General features: G+C 43.4%; 1 non-coding gene across 1 annotated transcript; it reads left to right on the top strand.

The window, feature by feature from the left end:
- The first annotated feature begins 1,853 nt into the window (after window positions 1-1,853).
- Window positions 1,854-1,945, top strand: LOC137751678 (small nucleolar SNORD12/SNORD106). Its single transcript, XR_011070923.1, has one exon. It is a non-coding gene; the product is annotated as a small nucleolar SNORD12/SNORD106 (small nucleolar RNA).
- The last annotated feature ends 4,662 nt before the right edge of the window (window positions 1,946-6,607 follow it).

A 6,607-nucleotide genomic window follows, 5' to 3' on the forward strand; every position in this document is an offset into this window, starting at 1 on the left:
TAGTGATGACATGTGTCATTTTCATATCATTAAACTTCCTTAAAGGGGTAAGGCTATAGTCGTTAGCAATTCTCCGCTTTGTAAGGTTTCAAACATTTGAGGATATTATTTCTTTTTCACTGAAAGCAAGTGAAATAGGTAAATGTGCAGTATTGTTGAGCTCACTTAACTCCTATTTACTATAGAAATAACCAGAACAGTTCTTTATAAATGAAGTAAGCCCACAAGCTTAATTCCAAAAAGCTCATTCGAGGCAATAATTTTATCCTTAACAACTTGTTAGAACAAATGAAATTGTTCTATGTGGGTTTCCTGTCTTCTGGTCCATCTGCGAATGACGGCTCTATGGGGAACCTTCTTACCTCTGTTAGGGTAATGAGAAAAAAAGTTGTTGGAAGGCAGAAAGCAGAGAGCTAGGAAGGAGCCTGGGCGATCAGCAGAGCAAGTGATCCCTTTGGGATAAATACGTTGCAGGAAGGGAGACTCACCGGAACCCTCGTTCTGCTGGACCGTCAGATGATGTGTCTCTGGTTGTTTTCCTAGATGCCTCCACTAGCTCTGAATCTCAGCCTTTGGGCCCAGGAGGATCTTTCCTGGTCCATTTTTGTGCCCCAGTTGAATTGCCTGTTCTGTGGCTCCCCAGAGGCCCATATTCCCTGTAGAGTCTAATCTTCACATAGTGCTCTCAAACAGCTCTATTTTCTCTAGATCAGGGGTCCCCAACTCTCGGGCCGCAGACCCATACCGGTCCACAGCCTGCTAGGAACCCGGTAGCATAGCAGGAGGTGAACGGCGAGCGAGCGAAGCTTCATCTGCCGCTCCGGGTCGCTCCCCATCGCTCGCGTTACCGCCTGAGCCATCCCCGCCCCCAACCCTGGTCCGTGGAAAAACTGGCTTCCATGAAACCAGTCCCTGGTGCCGAAAAGGCTGGGGACCGCTGCTCTAGAGGACGGTGGATCGGAGTCTCACCAGCATCTTCCTGTGTAGTTTGGAGCCACAGGGTGTCCTGAAATGGGCCTGTTTTGGAACCTGACATTGTGTGTTTTAGAGAAGTTTCAGAATTGTTCTCTGATTGAGACCCATCCTCAAAGAGAGTTAGACAGATTTAGTATAAAATTGCATAGGGATCTAATTAGTGAAAATATCCCACTCCACTGTTCTTCGCTAAGTTCTTTGTGTGTGTCAGAATCTTTAATTCACACTGTATATACGTTTTCTTGTTCAGTCTTATAACCTTTTGAGGTAGGGACTATTTTCCCTTCTTGGATGAAGGAACTGAGGCTTAGAAAGGTTGTCACTTGCCCAAGCTTCCTTAGCTGGGATGGGAAGTCAGTCCTGCCCACCCGTGCCACCCTGTGCGTTCTTTCTTCTGGTTATGCTGCCTCTGTCCCACGGTAGACCGCCCAAACCACTGTCTCATCTATGACTTCCTGCAGTCCTGTCCTCCCGCAATGCTCCTCTTGCAAGACCCCAACCCTGGATTTGCCATCCTGCTCCCAAGAGGGGGCAACTGATATCTGAGGGGGGAAAAACAAACTATAAAACTATGCAGATCAGTACCACTAAGATTCCTTCTCCCCACCTCAGCGGGGCCCTCTGCATTACCCATCAATCCTTTCAGGGATCCTGGGCCAGTTTCCACTCCCCACACAGAGGAATTCCAAGCCATCATCACTCTCCTCCAGCCCCCCTTTTCACCTCTAAACTCAACAAAGCCTCAAACTTCTGGGAGAAACTGAGTCCACCAGAAAATTTCACCCACTTTACTTACAAGGTGACTTATAGCCACATCAGTCCTTACCTTTGTATTGCTGGTTTCCAGGTACCAATTTCAGGCTGGGGTCAAACTTGTTAGCTGGGTAGCTGATGACATAACTTTATTCCCCATCAGATAGACCCTGTTGATCTAACTGAGCTATTACCCAGTTTTCTCTGATACATTGGGGAAAAAAACCCTGTTAGCTGGATTGGACCTGTTATCTGGACCTTGTGAAACCCCTCACCTCCTCCTGTTTCTTCTGGGACTTTGCTCCATTAATCAAACTCCCTCAATTCCTCTACCTTTTATTCTTTCACTCTTGTTACACATCTTCCCCTCAGCCTAAAATAAGCTCGTGTCTTACCCAATCTAAACCCCGAATCAAGCTTAAAAAATCCAACTCTCTAACTACCATCAAGTCTCTCTTTTTGCACAACTACTCGAAGAATAATCTATTCGATTGGTCGTCGGCATCTTCTTTCTCCAGTCTTTCACCCATAAGATTTGGCTTTTGTTCTTACCACTCGTTCTTACCTGTTCTTACTAATCAGGATGCAACCAGGCAAAAACGAACAACTTCAGTGATTTGTTACAAAGAAAATATAAAGCGGGAAAATTGATTAGGTGGGTGGTAGAGTAACTGAGAAACCAGACAGAGGATGGTGTGGTATCCCAGAGGTGGCCACAGCTGGAAGCTACTCCCACACTTGGAACGGAGGGACAAAGTGAAGATGGTGCTCTCAGACCCTGGCCTGCAGATGACCCTAGGAGGCATGACCCTTGGATTGGTTGGCTTGTCCAGTGGGAGCTGAAGCCATGGAGGGGATTCAGCCCATGTACTGATAGACACGCTATCCACAGCAGAGAGGAGAAGCAGAAATACCTGACCTCTCTGTTCCCTTCGTCTTTTAGTCTCTCATCCATGCCAACCATTGGCTATACTCAGCCCAGCTGGAGCCAGGGAAGTGAAGCCTGCAGGTTAAGACATCTGGAACACAGAGTGAGGGGAAGGGTAAGAGGGGAGCTAAAGGCCGACAGATCCAGGACCACCAGCACGTCATGCAAGGACAACGGTGACTTTCTAGGTGCCAAATCGAGTGGGATTTTAGTTTTTCTATTATTGGAAATTTCCTAATTACACCGGTGATTACTCCCTCCTGGGAATTCTCCACTTTCTTGGCTTCCAAGAGACACAGTATCCTCATTCCATTCTGTCTATTCCTATAGACTGTACCCCCATAGCTACCACTTAAATATCGGTGTTCTCCAGGATATGGTTTTTCATCCTCAAGGTCTTAACTCCCATGTGGATTCTAATAATTTTAAGATATGTATCTCTAGCCCAGACCTTTCTCATAAAATACAGATCTGTGTTGCCACCTCCCTGCCTCCACAACTGCTTCAAGTTTAACGAGAACAAAATCAAGCTCATCTTTCTCCCAAATTTCTTATTTCATTCCGCTCTGTTTGCTGTCTCACCCGATGGATTGATTCACTACCCATCCGTTAAAAATGGTGAGTGGTCTGAGATTTTACCCTACTTATAAGCTAACAGACTTGCCTGCCACAGTTTCATGGGTGCTGGCAGAAGACACAAGTCTCCTGGGTGAGAGACAAAGGACTTTTTTACTCAGTAAGTCCTTTTAATCAAAGGACTTTTGCTCAGTAAGCAGCATGAACTTCATGACTGTGTAGGTTTCCCTTGCCCCACAAGACCCCCAGGGATGACACGGAGTAACTCAGGTGGGTGCCGTGCACAGATTGGGTTTACATCACTGCTGAGGAACAGGGGGGCTTAGGACCCCCCAGCCTTTCCGAATGATCTGCAAGCAAGCCTGCACAACCTGTACTCCAGAGGGAGACATTATCTTAACTAGACTGGACGGTAAAAACATCTGCTCTTTGCTCTGGGGGTAGGGGGGGGAGACTAAAAGACAGTCTGGACAAAGGAGGGGCTCTCTCTTCTATGCGGAAATTGCTACTTCTTTTTCTAGGCCTTGCTTTCCATGTGACTTGTGTTTCCCTTACCCTTTGGTTTCTTGTCCATCTGAGCTCTACTCATCCTTCAAGGCTCTGCTGCCTGCCCTGCCACCCATCTACCTGTGTGATAGCTTTTCCTTCCTCAGCGGTCCTAAGAAATTCCATATGTTCCTTTATTTTTGGTGTTTCTCATATGACCTGTTTGCCTTCTCATCCAACTGTGAGTGCCTGGAGGGGCCATGCACCGTCTGATGTCTCTGTAGCCCTGTGTAGTCGGGCATCCAGTGGAGCTCAGTGTCATCTAATGATCTTCTAGACAGTTCATTGTGCTTCTTCCACAGTAATTCCTCTCTTTTGAACAATCAAACATTAGTTCTTGTTCCTTCTAAAATGGTCTAGGACGCTGAGGTTACCACATCTGTGTTTCTAGGATCAGTTGACCTCACAGAAGCACTAAATTGGGAGGGCAACTTTATTTAATGAGACAGTTAAGATAACATGGTAAAATAGCCATTACTTTTTTTTTTTTTTTTCCTGGAGTACCTACTATTCCTAGTGTGCTAACACTAGGTGGAACATCTACCGTACTTCCCTAAAGAGAGAAAGTCAGTCCCAACCTTTCACCTGGTTTTGGTTATTTTACTTTCCTGTCAATAATTTTGAAACATGTACCCATTTTTATTACATGGATGTAAAAGAGTGAGTTTGGAGTAACCTGTCTTTAATCAAATTTGGATGACATTTCAGGAGGTTTTGCAGTTGGCAAGAAGAGAACCTGGCAAACACATATGCACCGACATTTCAAAATGGCATCAATCCCACTTTTTATTCCTTGAGCAGAGTTCAAAGTTGGTCAGGCTTCCTTCCATTTCTGTAAATTCTGGAAATTCCAAAATCATTTTGCTCTAACCTCATTGGAAAAACCATGTAATGACTTTCCTAATGAATTGATAACCAGTCAAATATTTTGTCATGCATTTCACATAAAAAGATAAATCCCACCCACTGGAGGATTGATGGAGGAAAAGCATGAAACCACACTAAATCCCAACAATGGTGACTTTTATGAAATTGCTTTAGGTTTTATAGGAATCTGAAATCAATCTGTTATTCATAAAGCACATTACCTGGGTTTTTATTAATATAATCATTCGGATGATATATATTAGGCAGAGCTTTTGAGTCAGGTTCCTGGAAAATTGCTTGATTACTGTTAAAGCTGATTAAAACTAAGGGTTTTTTTTTTAACCAAGAAGAAAAGTAAGAAATGAAATTTTTTTATGCTTCATAGTCTGGAGATATAAGCTGTTAAAACCATTTCTTTAAAAAAGATAGTGAAAAATCCTACATGTGGTGGAATTGTCATCGTTTAGTATATAGATATTGTTAAGCCTTTGTTAATGAAAGGCCATGCAAAGTTTAAGCCAACTCTTGAAGTCTGTCCCAAACTGGGTCTGTGTTATAGGTGCCAATTAATGAGTGAAACTTTAAAAAAATTTTTCATTTATTATTTATTTTTGGCTGCGTTGGGTCTTCACTGCTGCACGTGGCCTTTCTCTAGTTGCGGCGTGCGGGCTTCTCATTGCGGTGGCTCCTTGTTGCGGAGCACGGGCTCTATGCGTGTGGGCTTCAGTAGTTGTGGCACGTGGGCTCAGTAGTTGTGGCATGTGGGCTCAGTAGTTGTGGCTCGCGGGCTCTAGAGCACAGGCTCAGTAGTTGTGGCGCACGGGCTTAGTTGCTCCGCGGCATGTGGGGTCTGCCTGGACCAGAGATCGAATCTGTGTCCCCTGCACTGGCAGGTGGATTCTTAACCACTGCACCACCAGGGAAGTCCCTAATGAGTGAAACTTTAGGTTGCTTAGGTGTTTCTGTGTATTCAATACCACACAATTTAGGTGAATCTTTTTTTCCTGACAACTAGTGAATAGATTACATTGAGATTTTTGTTTGATTTCCTTGTGCACAAATAAATAAGTTGTATACCTTTTACAACATCCTAGATATACTAGCTATTTGCTGCGACCAGTGTTTCTCACCCTAAGTCATCCTATAAATAGTGTAGTAAGTTCTTTAAGGCAGCTCTGTGAATGAATGAGAGGAAGAAGGAGCAAAGAGAGGGTGGGACGAAGAGGAGGGTGGTACATGCCATAGCCATCTGAGGGAGAGGCAGCCAGTCAAGGCCATTTTGCTTTCTGGACTTTTACATGGGTATGAAAAATAATTCTTCTGATTTTTATCTTCGTTTGAAAAAGCCATATGTGCTTTTTGTAGAAAATATAGTTTGTAGAAAACAAAACTGAAAAAAATGCAACCTTTGTTTCCTTTAAAATAATCTTTAAAGGAAAAGTGTTTTTTGTCACCTCACTATATGTTCCAAGGTCCTGGTTATCTCAGTTGACTCTGTCCTTAGAGACAGGTGTTCATAGCTTCAGTTTCCTTGGCGGGGTGGTTTGTTTTCAGGCCATGCTGAGAAGCTATTTTGAAAATGCACACTATTAATCACTAGGGAGACTTAAGTCAGAGAATTCGTAATGCATAAAAACTAATCATTACCATTTCTTAAAGAAACAATGCAAAGACCCCTTTGATAGTGGATAAATAGTTTAATCCCAAGCTATAAAAAAAAGATAGTATATTATCTTCAGCGATTTACATAATGGACTAAGGCTTCATTCCTTCTTTTATATGTCTGTCTGCAAAATTTGCTGTCACATAAAGCCAGTTCAATGGAAGACTCCCCCTAGACATTTTACCTGCAATTAAGATAGTTACCTCTATATGTGTGCTAGAATTTCCCCAAGTGTGGCCAGATGAGGGACTTAATACAAGCCCTGATAGTAAATATTTAATCATTTATTATAATTAGAA

This window comes from Eschrichtius robustus, chromosome 17 (assembly GCF_028021215.1).
Source record: "Eschrichtius robustus isolate mEscRob2 chromosome 17, mEscRob2.pri, whole genome shotgun sequence".
NCBI classification, from domain to species: Eukaryota; Metazoa; Chordata; class Mammalia; order Artiodactyla; family Eschrichtiidae; genus Eschrichtius; species Eschrichtius robustus.